The sequence below is a fragment of the Rhincodon typus genome, chromosome 8 (assembly GCF_021869965.1).
Source record: "Rhincodon typus isolate 14 chromosome 8, sRhiTyp1.1, whole genome shotgun sequence".
Lineage (NCBI taxonomy): Eukaryota > Metazoa > Chordata > Chondrichthyes > Orectolobiformes > Rhincodontidae > Rhincodon > Rhincodon typus.
The window spans coordinates 50,499,187-50,517,267 of NC_063339.1; positions in this window are offsets into that span (position 1 = coordinate 50,499,187).

Below are 18,081 nucleotides of genomic sequence, written 5' to 3' on the forward strand. Positions count from 1 at the left end.
CACTTTGGGCAGAGATGGAAACTTATATGCATGACTTTATCGTATATGATCTCATTACCCAACTCTATCACATCAAAATTAGCATCTATCCTAATCTGAGTGCTCAACCAATTTCATTGACCAATCAAGCTTTGCAATTACTTCATATTTTCTTTTGATTTTTAACTGCCTTTCTGTAATAGCTGAGCCTGATTAACTGGGATGGAAGTAATACTCTATAAATAGGATTACTGATTCAAAGTTAGTCCAGACCTGCTCCGCCTAATGAAGTAACTCCACACAGCCTGGTATCCCTTCACCAAGTCATCCTTTATATATATGTGCACAATACTTGACATTGTTCCGGCTTCCTCAGAGCTAGCTCTTAGAGTGACAGAATCTCTGACACTCCTGTTTATTTCTGTCAGCAGGGGTCCCTGATTGGACCAGGTTAACAGCCCCAACCAGGGAACTCATATTCTATGAGATCCATCTGGCTGACCTCGTTACAATCACTGCATTTAATATCCAAATCTACATACATAAAAGAGCTCCAGAAGCCCGACTCTCAATCTTAAATTCTATTCTAATCTTATTAAATATAACTATCTCAAATTCCACAGTATCATTCCATAAGAAATCATTAATATGCATCACAAAAATGCTTGAAAGTTTTCTTTATGATACCAGCAAAAGATTGTGGGATTTGTTTTTATTTGAATACAAACTATATTCAGCAAAACAGATCTCACTAAAAACAAACACACCCTGAAAGAACATCCAGACCAGGCCATAGCATAGTCTGCTTAGTTTGCATGGTTTGTCTTCTACACTTGATACCTTTTTGGAGCATTTTGAACTGGAAAATCATTCAATCTTCCCTTTGTATCACTGCAAAATGTTTCATTTGTTCCTCTGAGAATGCAGGGGTAGATTGGTTTCCCTGGACCTTTTCCAAAGTAGCAGACATCTGATTCAATTGTAAATTCCTCTCTGAGAAATGAACAACTGAAACAGGAACCTGTCCATATGTGACACTATAGCATAAACCAGTAATTTGAACACAAGCACCATCTAAGGATCTCTGAATTGATTTTCCTCAATATCTATGCGATCTGTTAAAATTCATTTTGTCCCTTTGTTGAATAACCATCTGTTTATCAAAAACTATTTAAGTCTGACCTATATAGTTCATCTTTCATGTAAATTCCATCCAAGCACTCTTAAGAATAATATTCAAACCTTCATCATTATCGTACTGAGCGGCATTCAGCTCACAAAAGACTATATTTTAGAAAGGAAGCAAGACTGTCGAAGTCACACCTTGTTTTTTTCTGCGGCTAGGATATAACCTATGTCCACATATCCAATTCATTCTTCCATTAATCATATGGTTCAGATTGGAAGAACACTAATAGACGATCAAAAAGCGACAATTTACATTTACTTTCTGCTATTTCCTGCAGCAGCTTTTATGATTCTAATCTTCTTTCTGAAAACATATTATTTTAATTAGTTTCCAAACTTCAACTGTGGACAACTATTCTGCTCCCATGTAGTACTCTGGACAGGCAATGTATAATGATAATGATGGAGACAATCTTTTCTCTGTTATACATTTATCCACAACTTTAAACAAGCCTCTACCTCTGAACTTAACTATACACTGTTTCAGTAAGAGATTTGTTGCATATGCTGATGTGAAACTACATGTAATGCTCTGATTCCAACGGTTGTCGTGAACCTTCAACTTACGACCCTTCCTTGTTGCCAGAAAGTAAATTATGACCAAATTACCCTGGAATGATCAAATTGTTGCAGTTTGTAGTTAGGCCTGACAGACCTTTGTTAGCAAAGGCTGTTTATCACAAGCCTTAAGAATCCCTCATTCTTTTCTTTCAACTATCCCCATTTTCTCATACTGCGACCATTGGAGGAAACTTAACTAGGGCAGCCATAAAAATGCTAAGCTATAAGAGCAGATCAGAAGCTACAAATTCTGTAATAGGTAATCAATGTCCTGATTCCCCAGGTTCCATCCACCATCCACAAGGCATGAACCAGAAAAGCAATGAAGTATTCCCACTTATCTGAATGACTGCATCATGAACAACATTTAAAAAATAAGGCACCATCAGCGACAAAGTAGCCCATCTTTAAATATTCACTTTTTATTATTAGTTCATGGGATGTGGCCACTACAGGCTGGACCAGCATTTATTGCCAATCCTACATTTGATTTGATTTATTATTGTCACATGTACCTAAGTACAATGAAAAGTTTTGTTTCGTACGCAGTGCAGACAGATCATAACATACAAAGTTCATAGGATGATTGAACAGAACAGGGAATACAAATTTATAGCTGCAAAGAAGGTACACAAAAAGCAAGATTAATGATTTGGCCCATTCAGAAGTCTAGTAATAGTAGGGAAGAAGCTGTTCTTGAACTTATTGTTACCTGTGTTTAAGCTTTTATATTTTGTGCCTGATGATAAAGGTTGGAAGAGATTATAACTGGGGTGGGAAGGGTCTTTGATGATATTGGCTACCTATCCACAGCAACGAGAAGGGTTAATGGAGTCAATGGATGGAAGTTTGGCTTGCATGATGGTCTGAGCTGTGTTCATAATTTTCTGTAGTTTTGTACAATCCTGGGCAGAGCAGTTGCCATACCAAGCTGTGATGCATTCAGATAGAATGCTACTTATGGTGCATCTGTAAAAGTTGGTGAGGGTCCTTATGGACATGCTGAATTTTCTTAGCCTCCTGAGAAAAAAGAGGCGTTGTTGTGCCTACTTGTCTGTTGCATCAATGTGGGTGGTCCAGAACAGGTTACTGGTGATCGTTACTCCTAGGAACTCAAAACTCTCAACCATCTCCACCTCAGTTCCATTGATGTAGATAAGAGTGACCCTCCTCCTTGCTTCCTGAAGGTGATGATCAGCTCTTTGGTTTTGCTGACATTGAGGGAGAGATGTTATCTTTGCACCACATCACCAAGCAGTCTATCTCTTTCCCTTGACAAGATGATGGTGAGCTGCCTTCTTCACCTGCAGCAATCCATTCAGTTTATGTAGACCCACTATGTCACTAAGGATGGACTTTCAGAATTTTGACCCAGCAATGCTGAAGGAACATCAAAACATTCCCAAATCAGGATGGTAAGTGGTTTAGAGGAGAATGTGTACTGGTGGTGTTCCCATGTATCTACTGCCCTTGTCCTTCCAGATAGTAGTGGTTGTGGGTTTGGAAAGTGGTATTGAAAGAACATTGGTGAAATTTTACAGTGCGTTTTGTAGATAGTTCATCCAGCTGTTATTGAGAGTTCATAATGGAGTGACTGAATGTTTTTGGATTTTGTGCCAATCATGTGGACTGCTTTGTCCTGGATGATGTTAAAGTGCCCGAGTGTTGTTAGAGTTACATTTATCCAGGCAACTGGGAACCATTCCAACACACTTTCAAATTCTGCCTTATAAATAGTGGACAGAGACTCAGTGATGGTGTTGCCATCAATGTCAAAGGGCAATGGCTGGATTGTTACCTGGAACTTGGGTGGCCCAAAGGTTACTTGCTACTTGTTAACCCAAGCCTGGATACTGTCCAGGTGTTGCAGCATTGCAGCATACTACTTCAGTATCTGAGGAGTCAAGAGTGGTGCAGAACATTGCACAATCATCAGCGAACATTACCAGTTCTGACCTTATGATGGAGGGAAGGTCATTGATGAAGCAGCTGAAGATGGTTGGGCCTAGGGCATTACCCTGAAGAACTCCCGCAGAGATGTCCTGGAGCTGAGATGACTGACCTCCAACAAAGAAAACCATTCTCCTTTGCGCCAGGTATGACAGTAACCAGCAGTAAGATTTCCCCTGAATTCCCATTGACTCCAGTTTTGCTAGAGCTCTTCAATGCCACACTTGAACAAATGTCACTCACATCTTACCTCTGGAATTTATACCTTTTGTCCATGTTTGAAATAAGGGCTGTAATGAGGTTAGAATCTAAGTGGCCCTGGTGGAACCCAACTGAGCGTCAAAGATCAGGTTATTTTTAGGCAAGTGCAGCTTAATTGGACTATTGATGAAACCTTTCATCACTTTACTGATGATCGAGAGTAGTTTGACGGGGCAGTAATTGGCCATGTTGGATTTGTCCTGCTTTTTGTGTGCAGGACATCCCTGGGCAATTTGCCATGTCATCGGATCGATGTCAGTGTTGAAGCTTGGCTAGCAGTGTGGAAAGTTCTGCAGTACATGTCATAAATACTATTACCGGAATGGTTGTCATGTCAAAATGTTGTGTCTTCACTAAGTTAAGGTTGATCCCCTGATAGTAATGGTAGACTGGGAGGTATGCTAGGCCATGAAGTTGCTAATTGTTTAAGTACAATTCTGCTGCTGATGATGACTCATAGAGCCTCATGGATACCCAGCCTTGAGTTGCTCGATCTTTTTAGCATAGCGATAGTACTGAACAACACGATAGAGAGTATATTCAATGTGGAGACAGGATTTTGTCTTAACATGCTGATGCATCTGAGACAGGCAGATTGGTGAGTATTAGATTAAGTATATTTCTCCCTCTTCTTGGTTTTTATTAGCTGCTATCAGGTGGCTATCTGAAGAATGTACTACCAGCATGGAAATCATTGCACTGCCCTTTCTGTAGACAGAATGTAAGTGTTTGGCAAAGTGGTCACCCAGTCTGCATTTCAACTCTCCAATGCAGATTGAACTACAAATGGATCCATAAAAATGACTCCAAACTTCCAGTTACCTGCCACTTCAATGCACTACCGTGCTCCCGTGCCAATAATTCTGTCACAGGTTTGCTGCAGTATTTCATGACTCCCCAGCGCAAGCTTGAACAACAAAGTCTCATTTTTTGCTGGGAACTCTGTAGCCTCTAGAACTCAACATAAAGTTCAGAACTGATTCTATCCTTCCTTTTTTTTACACACTCCTACATCTGCTCTTATCATGACATGGGTTGTTTTCAGTGCTCCAACTCATTCTCACCCACTCTTAGTCCTATTATATATGACATGGGTGGCGTTTACCAGAGCCTCGCTATTCTCTCCTATTGTTGGCCTTCATTGTCACTTATTCAGCTTCTCTTCTGTCTGGCTTACTGCCAATCATCCTTTGTTTACCTACCCCTTTCATTTCTCCCTCTCTCTGGGCTCCGTCTCAACCTATTTGCTTATTTCTCTTTCTCTGCCTCCATGCTACACCCCTCTTATCACCACCACCAACCTGCCTTCCCCATATATACCACATCTTCCTAGCTGCTAATCATTCTGATGAAGAGTCAGTGGACTCAAAACGTTAACTCTGCTTTCTCCACACCGATGCTGCCAGACCTACTGAGTTTATCCAACAATTTCTGCTTTTGTTTTGGTTTGTTTTTTTCAGGAGCATGTTGATGGCACATTTGACGAAAAGGGCAGTAGTTCAGCAGGCTTCAATAGACTTAACATATGAGGAACGTTTGAGGACTCTGGGCTCAATGGAGTTTAGAAGGATGAAGGGGGCTCTAATTGAAACGTACAGAATACTGAATGGCCTGGTCAGGTTGGACGTTGGGAAGATGTTTTCATTGGCAGGAAAGATCTGTGGGCACAGCCTTAGAGTAAAGGGAAGACCCTTTAGAATGGAGACAGGAAAATCCTTTTCAGCCAGAGAGTGGTGAATCTGTGGAATTCATTCCCACAGAAGCCTGTGGAGGCCAGGTCATTGAGTATACATAAGACAGAGATAAATAGGTTCTTGACTGTCAAGGAGATCAAAAGTCATGGGGAGAGAGCAGGAGAATTGGGTTGAAAATCTTTCAGCCATGATTGAATGGCAGAGCAGACTTGATGGGCCAAATGGCCTAATTTCTGCTTACAGAATCATAGAATCCCTACAGGGTGGAAACAGGCCCTTCGGCCCAACAAGTCCACACCAACACTCAGAACACCCACCCAAACCCATCCCCCTATAACCCACCTAATCTACACATCACTGAACACTACGGGCAATTTCTGTGTCTTATGGTCTAACAGAGAGAAACCCATTTACAAACCAATTAGATTTAACTGTTCACACAATTTTGGTCATTCTGTTACACCATTTTTAAGTATAAACAGGACCATGAATACCATAGATCTAGAGCCTGCACATTGGGAATTGACATACTTGGATATAGATTAAAACTTGCTTTGCTCAAGCACTTGACATACTGAATAAGTATTAGCATAGGTCTCTTAGAAATAAAATGTAAAGACATAATTTTGAAAAAGCATAACTTTCGCTTTCACACATGCTGTCCACATTCAGTACCTCTCTAAGGAATGCCAAATTAGGAACTGCATTGTTTCTAGCAATATGAGAAATTGCAATAAATTTAATGTAGGAAGAAAGCAAGTAGCAGTCTTCAGTGTGAGCCAGTTACAAAATGAAGGAATACTGAAGGAAATACGATGTTCTTGTAGTTCCATTTGGTTACAAACAAAGTTTCAAAGTTTTAAAAGGCTTGCATTCTTGCTGGTCATTCACACATTCATTTTTAAGAAGTTTTTTTTGTTACTTAGTTATTGTTAGGCTTGTAATTTGATGAGATCTTATGCATTATTCCCTTGCAAGTAATATCATCACAGACTGAAATAACATAAATTTTCTTTCCAGTGTGAATCTATTCTCCTGTCAACAATTGGGACATCCTTTACTGCAACTACAGATACTTCTTCCTGAACCTCTTTATATTGTTTTCAAATATTTCGTTCATAATTCATTTTTTACTTCTTTGAATTTTTTAAAGAAGAAATTGATAAATAAGCAATTCAAGTAAGCTTTGATTTAATTAGTTAAAAGGTAACCAGTGTTTGTCTTACAAGGTCAGAGGTAGACATTTGAAAGCAATAAAGAATCAATGATGAGAGATAATAGGAACTGCCCATGCTGGAGAATCAATGATGTTCTATTTTAGTGTCCATCAATAAACTATCTTAATTATATATGTAACTCCCAGATGAAAAGAGTTTGGGTGCAGTTAATCTACAAAGGACTTCATCAAGAAGGCAACAATTCTGCGAGTTAAAAAAGTCCTGTGAAAGGTGTGAGATATAAATTATTCATGTAGGTTACAAAGCAGTCAACAGACCTGCAAACACTCAACAATTGAGCACAACAGAAAATTCCTCTAAAGAGATTTAAATAATTTAGTTGAGGGGAGGCATTGCTGTAGTGGTAATGTCACTGAACCCGTAATCCCGGGACTACGATAATGCTCTGGGGACTTGGTATTAATTTTCATCACAGTGTTGTGTGACTTCCGACCTTGTCCACCCCAGTCTATCACAAGCACCTCCACATCATTCTAAATTTGTTTCATTGCTGATGATTTACTATGATGCAAACAACAATACATCTTAAAAATCCCCGTTTACCTACTTCTGCACTGAAGTAAATCTTCCACAGCTTTAACGTGTCAAAGTGAATTGTAATATTTACTGGGTGCCTCATGCTTGCTCATGGTTCAGGGTCACTTGAACACATGACCACACACAGCAAAGATGGATGTGGACTGCAGCATTAGTAGGGAACCTCAGGACACAACAGCACAGGAAGTTTAAACCCTGTCTCGACTTTTGTCAGAAAACACTGACAAGAAGGCAGCAGGTGAAGAATGTTAACTGTCAGCATGAAATATCAATGGCTGCTCCATGTGTCACTTTATGTCTCGTTGTGACAGCAGTGGATTGTAAGTTCACCACCCATGGTATCAGAGGTATGTAATTCGCATTCTGCCACAGTTTTAAATGTAGATGTCCAGAGAGGCTTATCAAGGTGATTAGCTGAAATGTCCGAGTTTATACCAAAAGCACAAACTTGAATTTGTAACACTGATTGACAAAAGGTAATTAAAAGAATAACATGTGAATTTGCAAATGTTTTATTAGCTTCCATTAAATGAATAATATAATTGCATATATTAAATTTAGGGCATCATGCAAATTGTCACATTTTTATCAGAATCCAGATTTGCTCTATTTCAATGATTCTGGTAAATTTATGAGCATTTCAATAATACTTCCCCTCCTTTTTGGATGACGACACTTAAATCACAGGAGAAATTAAACATTTTCTGATATTTGCATTCTTCAAGGGAATTATTGTGCCATTGGCTCAACAAAGAGAGTTAAAAAATCATAAAGGCTTTCTGTTTCTTTGTTAAACCTTACATTTGAGTTTAATTGAACTTGTATATTGTATCTATAGGTCCAACTGAAAGGAAAGCAATTGTTGGTGTAAAATGAGCTGTTGATGCATTATCACCTGTTTTCCACAATGCCGAGGATTCGATTTAACACCCTATACATCTAAGAATTCTAGATTTCAAGTGGCAAGCACAGCTACTATTCTGACTGAGTTCTCTTTAGATTTAGAATTAGGTAGCAAATGTCATTTAATTATTTATTTTTAAAAAAGTAATTTTCAATTGTTATTGATGTACAATATGATTTTCTACAAAAAACTGCAGAAAATCAGAAAAGAAACAAAAATTGCTGGAAAAACTCAGCAGGTCTGACAGCATCTGTGTGACAAAAGGATGCCCCGTTTTACAATATTTGAATCATGAACTACAATGAGACTATGTGACTTTTACGTTTATTAGTCGGAAACATACTTACATTTGATGCTTTTGACCAGTTTTTGAGATGTAATTAATTAATATTCATTGTAGGTGGCAAATGTATCTTTAATTTCTGACACTGATTTAATTAATTATAAAGGAAAGTCTATGTAGTATCGCAGAATAATGATGATGTTATTCATACCTTGAACAATTACTTTAATTTCTGCGACTAAAATTGGTTAAGGACTATTTGTATGGCACAAAGGTCTGATCACAAATCTGTAAGTATATTTCACAATGAATAAAGACAATATAATTAATATATACATGCAAGCTACAGATCATACAGGATCATTCATAGCCTGTTTTACAATCAAGTAACTGCTCAAGTAACTGAGAGAAAGGAAGTGAATATACTGTAACAAAATTTGCACATGGTACAAAAATAGATGGAAAGACAACTTGTATGATGGATACAAACAGTTTACAGTGAGATATTGATAGGCTAATTAAGTGGGCAAAGTGTTGCAAATAGAGTGTAATGTGGGAAGATATGAAGTTGTTCATTTTGGAAGGGAGAACAAAAGGAGAATATTGTATAAATGGAGAAAAACTGCAGAAAGCTGTGACACAAAGGGACTTAGAGGCACTTGTGCACAAAACACGGAAAGCTAGTGCACAGGGTGCAGCAGTTAATCAGGAAGGCAAATGGAATGTTGGCCCTTATTTCAAGGGGATTGGAGTATAAGCATCAGCATGTCTTACTACAACTGTACAATGTGCTGGTGAGACTACATCTGGTGTAATGTGAGCAGATTTGGCCCCCTTATTTAAGGAAAAACATCATTTCGTTGGAAGCAGTTCAGAGAAGGTCACTAGAATGATACCCGCTATAGGGAAACTGTCTTATGTGCAAAGATTATATAGGTTTGTACACTACTCATTGGAGTTTGAAAGAATGAGAGGTGATCTCATTCAAAGGCTGCTTTTCATGAGTTTCGCCAAGGGATTAAATACTAGGGCAATAAATGCTGGCCTAGTCAACAATGTCCACATGCTGTGATGAATTTTTCATAATTCGGCAATTATCCATGCCATAATTTCTATATTGAAGACTATTCAGTACAAAGCACTGTCATTCATAAAGATTCAGCTCCCTTCTTGACAAGTCAATGGCTGTTGACACTTGTTGGCATTTCTTGGCACATCCTGACTGGTAGACTCTTCTTGACACTTGTTAATATTTGTTGACAAGTCTTAACAAGTTGTAAATTTGCAAGAGGTTAATGCACCATTTATGCATAACCTCCTTCAGCATTAACAGTCTTAAAGGGGACCTGACTCCACCCCCAAAGGATAGCGGATGTGACCCCACATTCCAAGCGATCCCTGAAACCACTGTCAAGGCCTTCTGGAATCATATTAGCCAGGGTACCTTGATTCTCCAAGTGATATGTGACTATTGAAAAGAGACTCACTGAGAACAGACCTGTTCTGATCGGGTTTCATCTCCATCCTCCAGGTTCCACACTCCAGCGATTCTGAACTCACACCTCAGTGGAGGTTGCTGATCATTTAAATGGCCAGCTGCCTCTGAGAACCAGTTCTGAAATACAGCCCATGCATAAACCACCACACCCCCATGATAAAAACCAAAAGAACTGTGGATGCTGTAAATCAGGAACAAAAACAAAGTTGCTAGAAAAGCTCAACAGGTCTGGCAGCATCTGTGGAGGAGAGAACAGAGTTAACATTTCAGGTCCAGTGACCCTTCCTCAGAACTAAGAATGCTGAGGAACTGAGTTCTGAGGAAGGGTCACCGGACCCGAAACGTTAACTCTGTTTACACCCCATGATAATGAGAGATGTGATTTTAACGATGGATGTTGTGTTTCTGCTTTCTTCTGGCATGTTTACCACAGAGGAGATGCTCTCTGTCATGGCCAAAACTGGGGCCAACTATTCTTCAAATGCTCAAGAATTCTACAAATTTTGCTGTTGCTGAGGATACTAGGCATCAATCAAACAGCTGTGGTCTCAGGTTCAACTTCCACAACTGAAGGACTCTTAAGAAATTTCAAACTACATATTCTTTATTCCCTTTTGTACTAGACAACTTCCTTTTAAAAAAGACTGACTTAGTTTCTGTTACCTTTTAGGGAATTAGTCAGTAATAAAATTAATCTTTCTTTCAGTCAAGAAAACCTTACTAGTATGTCAGTGATTTTGATTAGTACTATGGTTTAATTGAAGTGCGATAGAATTGTGTGCTAAAAAGAATGAACAATCTTTGCTACCTCTGACCGAGGGGAGTTAAAAAGAGAGAAGCTAATCCACCCTCCTCATGCGGTCACAATAAAATTTACAAACAAAATGCGTAAATAACCATTGTTCATACCTAAAAGGGCCGTGTCATTATTTAAATTTGCAAAGAGATTCTGAATAAAATTCTAAATTAAATATTTAACTTGAAGTTGAATGTATCGTAACATGAAAGGCTAACATTTGGTTCATATTTTATCTGGTGACGGGCCTGATTTGTGGCCTGCTAGCTCTGATACTGATTGTTCCATTAGGCTCAGCCTGTGTCACACTGATGGTTGCCTACTGCTGAGCGAACATGCTGCAGCCAAACTTCTGTTCATAAAGCCGGGTAGTTAAAGGGAAACCATATTGATAAATATTGTTGCAATTTAAAACATGCAAAATTAAACACCAGGCACTAGGCTGATGAATGTCTGTGCTGGGCCCTTTTAGTCATGGGGGTAGGCACTGGAAGAATTGCCATTGTTCCAGGGGACTGGGATATCCTCAGGGAGAACCCCCAAAAAGAATTGGGAGCAAGTGGCCAGGGAAGCCAGTCCCCAGTGTCTGGTCTGAAACAGGTACAGCAGGGCCAAATGAAGAAGTCTTGACCCCACTCAGATGACCAAGGTCAGAGACTGAATTCTCACATGCTATTTCTTACCCTTTACACTGCCGATTTCATGGTTCTCAATGCATTGCCTCATGATGATTTAAAATATGGAGTAAAGACTTTTGAAATAAAAGATTTATTGGAAAGATACTAGGAATAAGAAACTTAATTTATGAAGAGAGACAATTAAGAAATTGGGATTGTTCTCCTTAAAACAAAGATGGCAAATGGGAGAATTAACCAAGATGTTCAAAATTTGATCAGTCAGGAAAGAGAAACTATTTCCCCTGAGACAGGCTTTGGTAACTAGTAGATACATGTTTAAAAGATTAGCAAAGGATCTAGAAGGGAGATAGTGATTTTTTCTAACAGCAATTTATTACGATCTTAAATGCATTATTGGGCAGCAGAAGCCAGTTCAATACCAGCTTTCAAAGTGAAATAGGATAAATACTTGAAAAGGAAATATTTACAGATTTGGTGGCAAACAGCCAGGAAATGGGACTAAGTGGATAGCTCTTTTAAAGAGCCACAAAAGATCTAACAACCTTCTTGTGTACTCTTTGATTCATTTGTGCCAGATTTTTAAAGCAAATTCAAGAATCCGGCACCTGGAAGGAATTCAGATTACATTCCCATGCTCAGTCTTCATCGTTCTCATCATATGACGTTAAAATGTAAATGACTAGTTGACCAGGAGGAAATCTTGGCACCCAAGTAGAAGAGCAGTGTACCTCCAAAGGTGAGAGCTGCCTGCTTTGTGCCAGCAGCAGAAGCAGATGGCAGCCATGATGGGAGCTGTCAATACATTGACAATTAGAGCAGACTGCTCTTTGGAAGACCAAGAGTGCGCAACCAGAGAAAAGTAGCTATTCAAACAAACTTAAGGTACAGCACCGCACTTTGCACTGGTCAGCTCATCTTTCTTCCATTTTTATCAAGCAGGAATTAAATTTCAAATGCCCCGCATTGAGCTTGATGGCTGGATACAAATATGAATTAGACTGTTAAAGTTCACCAAGATGACTAGTGAAATTTGTGACGCTGACCACAGGAGCATAGCGATCCAATAATTGTCAGCAAATGGATTGTCCAATCCTTCCCCACATCAGCCCTTAAAATTATCCAATTGTCCTGGAAATGTTGGGAATGTTGCCGATGACTGGGACTGTGATTTCTAAATCATGTCCTCACAAAGTCCCAAAAATTAGGTTGATTTGAACCTCCAGCCCTATGATGCTTAAAATATACAAAATGTTCAAATACTAGTGCACAATTCGTGTCAAAATAGTAAAAAGCAGGTTTCAATAGCTATTGAAAATATTGCAGTTTATTAATTGAAGATAAATTTCAATTGTACTTAAACAATTTTTAAATATTTTGATTGCAAAGAAATTGTTTGCAACTTGCTGTTCAAATTGTCAGCAAACTGGCTGATTCTGAAAGCTTGACTCATCAATCAGAAACATGTGGGTGACTACCCATGAATTTCTCTCTGTGCAGCATCTCAGGTACTTCACTAGAAGGAGGAGGTGTAAAATCACTCAGTCATTGAGATTAGAGTGCATCAAATGATTTCCATTTATATAAAGTCACAAATGTGAAATTACCTTCCCACCTGTTATGTAAGTCTCACCAGGAAGCATCAACATGCAGAGGTTTAGTGTTGCGTTAATCCTGTAAAAATTCTTCAATGTGTGAAATATATTGGCATAAGAATATAAGAATATGTAAGAGCAAAATAATCCTATTTTGTTATCAAGTCTATACTTTGATTGATTTCAATCTCACCCACCCATGAGCTCACCTTGTCAATAAATTGATTCTCTTGCTTGAAGCAAATTAAGTTCCCTCTTCAATTCAATTACACTGTTCAGTTATCAGTCCTTCCTTGCAACTGATTCCATAAAACTCTTTCCTCTAACTTTTGTGTTTAAAAAAGTGCCAGCTGACTTACATGATTATTTTGCATTTGTACTTGCTGGTGCTTAAACTTTTATCCAAAATGAACAATTTGTTCAGAGCAGCTTGTAAAGTGGCTGATGCACAGAGAGGTAAGTCTCCTTCGAGTAATTTGTAACTTTAACACCATTAATATGAGCGATACATTAGTCGAATTTTATTTCACACAGGTCACATAAAAATAGTAAAACATTTTATAGAATGAGATTCATGACCATATGCCACAAGTTGTTGCCACCAATACAACCTGATCAGCCTCTTGCACATGCTTGCTGCACTATCAGCTGCTTCTGTGTGGCACTTGTGACTCTTCACACTGGGAAGCGAGCTCGTGCTAGCATCCCATGCGTGTATCAAAAGCATCTGAATGAGTACAATCCTGACAACAAGCAGCCCAGCAAGCTGATGTGATACTGATTGTCCTCATTTGAACAATACATGCATAATGCTGTTTGTACAATGATTAGCTGCTGAGGGTTCAAGCACACAATTTCTAATTGCAGTGAATTTGAAACATTTCTGTTATTGCAAAGACACTGAAAGTACAATGAAGTGCTTCTGGAGGTGCTGTGTTGAGTTCCTGGATTGGCTCCATCCACACACAGAGGGATTTAAATTTTATGAGGTGACACTAATGAAAGAGGCTGCTGTGTCAGTGCCACTGAGTCCATAGGAGAAGAGGGAGATTGAGTGTAGTTGGTGAAGATGGTAAGCCCTGTGTGATAGCTTCTGTCAAGTTGAAGCTGGACTCTTCCATACTCCTTCATCAGTGTTGCACTGAAGCTCTTCTTTCTCCTTGGATTGCAATTGCTTAAGGATGCTAGTTCTATGAGTCTATGGTACAGGGAATCAGAAGAGGAGGTGAGAGTGGCACTGGAGGAGAAGCAGGACCTCCATATTCAGAACATCTGTGGTTTGGCCAAAGTGTCAGGTAGCAGGTTGGAAGGTGACCTTGGAGCTGAGGAGCAGTCTAAACTTGCCAAAGATTGTGTCATAGTCATGACACAGAAATTTATCTCCTCTAGGGGTTCCAAGTGATACAGGATTTTTTCCCATACTGGTTCTGCTCTTCTCCCTTCTTTTGAGTGCTATTTTGTCCTACATGACAGAGGGAAAAATGAGTCTGTTGCAATATATTTGAATGATGCACCTTCCCTCGTTAAATCACTGCACATATGTGGAGGTAATGAGAGCTGAATGAGTGGTTGGCAGCATTGGTAATCGTGTGGAAATCAGGTGGAGGCAATGTTAGATTATGAATCCTGAGAACCAAATACTACTGTGTGGCTGTTAGGGTGTGGTAGGTTAAGTATTATGAGAGTACTGGTGGAGCTGTGAGTGAGAGATGCCATGTGAAGATTCATTCATTGACCTTGACCATCCCAGTGAAGGCAGGAATTCTTGTGTCACTGCTGCCAGGTCTTCAGGGCCATTATACAGCAATAGGTGTCCCTAGCCACCTACTTCCAACTTCACCACTGCTCAGAATATGATGATCAATACTTTTGAGCAATGTTTTAAAGTATTTGTTGTAGAAGGTACTTTTTCCTAGCTACTACCAGTTCTGAAGAAAGATCACTGGACTCAAAACATTAACTCTGATTTCTCTCCACAGATGCTACCAGAGGTGCTGAGACTTTCCGGTAATTTCTGTTTCTGCTTCTGATTTTCAGCATCCATAGTTCTTTTGTTTTTTTTAATTTGTTGCAGGAAGTACTTTGTTGATCTCAAAAGAATATGCAGTTGTCACTCCAGCGTCTGTAACTTGCCACTCCACTTTCCTGGCCTAAGCAGTAGTGGTGAACCTCCTACAAACCTTCAGAGTACAACTACAATAAAAATGTTGGGTTTATTGTACATCTGCAATGACAATTTTAAATCGGACTAGAAATAACAGCACTAAAAAGGCTGCAGGCTCACAAGGAGTGAATTGTAGTGACCTTTACAGAAAATGAAAAAGAAAGAACTGAACAATTACTGCTGCTATGGTAATTCTGTACCAGGATAAACTAGTGGAATCCACATTTGTCATCAGCTAAATGGGAAGTATGAAGTATACTTTAATACTGCTCCATTCAATCAACTTGTTGAGCAACAGTTTATTTCAGCATTGCTAAAGAGTAACGTTTTTTCTTCTTGTTAAACATTATTTTTACATCTTTTCATTAGTGGTGGTGAAAGCATAACCATGCTATAACAGCTTCTATGTCATTTAGTCAAGTATATCCTAAATATTGCCTATCCCATAGTGTGATGTGATTGGAACAGTCAATATTCCACTATTTAAAATAAAAAAAAGATTGATTCATTGGATCATTTTACCTGCAGTAACACTCTCTAATATCTGTTCCAAGAAAGCAGCTCACATCAAAGATAAGCGTTGATAAATGTTTACAAGTGATATCATCCCAACTAATCAACGTGCTGTTGCTGTGCACCACATCAAATATTATGATTCGTCATATTTCACATTTCATTCAATCCTTACCATTATATTAATGAGATATTCTCTTTTGTACATTTCAAATTCTTCTGATGGTTTCTAGAAGAGTAAAGGCAACTTGATTGTTACATATAATTTCTGGAGGGAGCTTGATTGGCTGGATGCAGCAAGGATGTTTCCTCCCATGGGAGAATCTAGTACTCAGGGTCACTGTTTAAAAATAAGGGGTCACATTTAAAATAGAGATTAAGTGATTTTTTTTTCCTTTCAGACACTCATTAGGCTTTGGAATACTCTTCCTCAAAAGGTGACGGGAGCAGAATTTTGCATGTGCTTAAGGCAGAAACAGACAGATTCTTGACAAGCAAGGGGGTGAAAGGTTACTGGGAGTGGGTGGAAATTTGGAGTTGAGGTCACAATCTGATCAGCCATGATCTGATTAAATGGCAGAGCAGGTCTGAGGGGGCAAATGGCCTATTCTTGTTCCTAACTCCTACGTTTGCACGTTCACATGTATGGCATTTAAAGAAATCAAAGAAGCTCAATCCTCTACACAATGATTGCAGCTTGTGATTTACTGTCATGTAATCAATGCCCCATAACATTTCTGTGTTCTTCTAAAATGTATTAAAAGTGTATTGTACAATCAGTTACACACTTATCAGAGTAATAAGCCACTATGCTTTAGCAATATAAACAATCAAGTCAACTGTAAAGATATCTTTGTTGTAGTTAGTTAGATGATAGCAGAAAGCCCATTAAGATTTTAGATGGTTGATGAGTAAATGGTTAATAATATCATTGCTCTGAAAAATAGATGCTGAGCAAGTGCAAAAGGAGCTATATCATAATGATGGGATAGCAAGAACTGCAGATGTTGGAGTCAGAGACAACACAGTACGGAGCTGGAGGAACACAGCAGGGCAGGCAGCATCAGGGAGTCTAGAAAGTTGACGTTTCGGGTCGGAAGCCTTCTTCAGAATTGGGGAGGGGGAAGGGAGCTGGGAAATAAATAGAGAGGAGGGGTGAGGCTGGGGAAGGTAAGTGGGATGGTGATAGGTGAGTGCAGATAGGGAGTGGTGGGGATTGGTCAGCAGGATGGGTGGAACGGATAGGTGAGAGAGAAGATGGACAGGTTGTGTCAGGTCAAGGAGGCAGGGATGAGAGGGAGGGTTGGACATGGGATGAGGCTGGGAGTGGGGAGATTTTAAAACAGGTGAATTCCACATTTAGGCCGTTGGGCTGTAGGCTCCCAAGGCAGAATATGAAGTGTTGCTCCTCTAGTTTGCGGCTGGTGTCATTGTAACACTGGAAGAGGCCCAGGATGGACATGTCACCCAGGGAGTGGGAGGGGGAGTTAAAATGGTTGGCAACAGGAAGATGTTGTCATTTGTCGAGTACAGAGTGCAGATGTTGTACGAAATAGACTCCGAGTCTACGCTTGGTCTCACTGATGTATAAGATGCCACATCGGGAGCAGCAGATACAGTAGACCAAGTTGATGGATGTACAAGGTGTCAATCACAAGGTGATGGAGCCAGAGCTTGCAGAGTTCTAGAAAGTTGTCTTCCATTACCATACATAGTAAAGGGCAATAATGAATAAAGCTTGTTCATGTGCACTTATGAATGTCTAGTCTTTACCTTACTTCAAAGCCTAGATGTAAATTGTACAATTGTTCTTTTTATCAGAACACATCCTAACAATTTGTAAGTGTGTCCTGAGCTTTTTGATTGACTATCATTTTCATTCTCTGTTTTACTCTCACTCTACTCCCTGCTTCCTACACAATTGTGATGAAATCCAAAGAAAGTTCAAGGAACAACACCTCATTTTTCAGATAGGTGTTTTACAGCTTTTCAAGCTCAGCAGTAAATTAAACATTATATTTACAGCAGCAGAATATCTGAATTCTGACAATAGATGTTGGTCATGGTTTGGATATTGCCACTCATATTTCCCCAGATGCATCTTTTCTATTCATCTGATTACTTTCCCCTCTCACCTTGTGTCTGATCCATTTTGCAATTTAATGCAGGTTGGTCAGTGCATGAGCCTAAGACATGAACCTGCAAACATCTGACTAGTCAAAGTCAATCTGCCTAGTATAAAGTTAAGCAAACACAATAGGCATTAATGGATGCAATATCTATGG